Source organism: Galeopterus variegatus, unplaced genomic scaffold, assembly GCF_000696425.1.
Source record: "Galeopterus variegatus unplaced genomic scaffold, G_variegatus-3.0.2 Scaffold4972, whole genome shotgun sequence".
Lineage (NCBI taxonomy): Eukaryota > Metazoa > Chordata > Mammalia > Dermoptera > Cynocephalidae > Galeopterus > Galeopterus variegatus.
The window spans coordinates 3,820-4,700 of NW_007731083.1; the positions used below are offsets into that span (position 1 = coordinate 3,820).

At 38.5% G+C, this 881-nt stretch overlaps 1 protein-coding gene across 2 annotated transcripts in view; it reads left to right on the plus strand.

Annotated features, from left to right (window-relative positions):
- The window catches only part of CCT5 (chaperonin containing TCP1, subunit 5 (epsilon)), an 18,229-nt gene that overhangs the window by 1,359 nt on the left and 15,989 nt on the right, over positions 1-881 (plus strand). The gene's annotated exons all lie outside the window — the stretch shown is intronic.

Genomic DNA, 881 nt, shown 5'->3' on the forward strand with positions numbered 1-881 from the left:
CAGAATAGCCGATGGCTATGAGCAGGCTGCCCGCATTGCTCTCGAACACCTGGACAGAATCAGCGATAGTGTCCTTGTTGACATCAAGGACACTGAACCCCTGATTCAGACTGCAAAAACCACACTGGGCTCCAAAGTGTATGTTTCAGTAGAATGTTATAATTGTGTGTAGAAGAGGCACAGTGTGCCAGTTCCTAATGGCAACAAAAAATGATCACTGGTACTTTCGTATTGATTTGATGAGTTTCTTCCTGTTATTTTGGTTTTGCTTTGTTTTTAATGTAGATGTGGACACATGCATCTTGTGTTTTTTTGGGGGAGCTGAATTTCCAAGTTTGGGTACAAAATCCTTTTGACGGTTTTTGCAAAATGTATAATCCTTTAATTTAGCAGTATATGCTGTATTAGAAATCAACCAGAAAGGGTCCTATTGGGGAGTATGTTAATTTTCATAGTACTTCTTTCTGCAGTTTCTTTCCTAGGAAGCCATTAGGGGGAGTCAGCTTTTCATTCACTCAGCAAGCAAATTATTGATCCAAAATTTTAATTTAGTAAGCTGGGGCTGTCTTGAAATTGACTTACATCAGGTGTTCTCAATGTTTGCTTAATACCTGCTATTTGCCAGGCTTACTGCCAAGTCTAAGGGACATAAAGATACAGTTCTTGTCCAATGGAGACTCTAAAGGAGCCTCAGCCAAGGGATGAACTTATCTTGAGCAATGATAGAGACTTACAGTCTGTTGCCATACTGTGGCATAAAAATCCAGCTTAAGGTGTTATACTATTTTTTAAAAATTGATATCAGTGTAAGAGATGTTTTAATTTTAACTTGTATATGTATTTAACAGAAAAGGGAGTGGTCGTCTCAACTCAGAATGGAT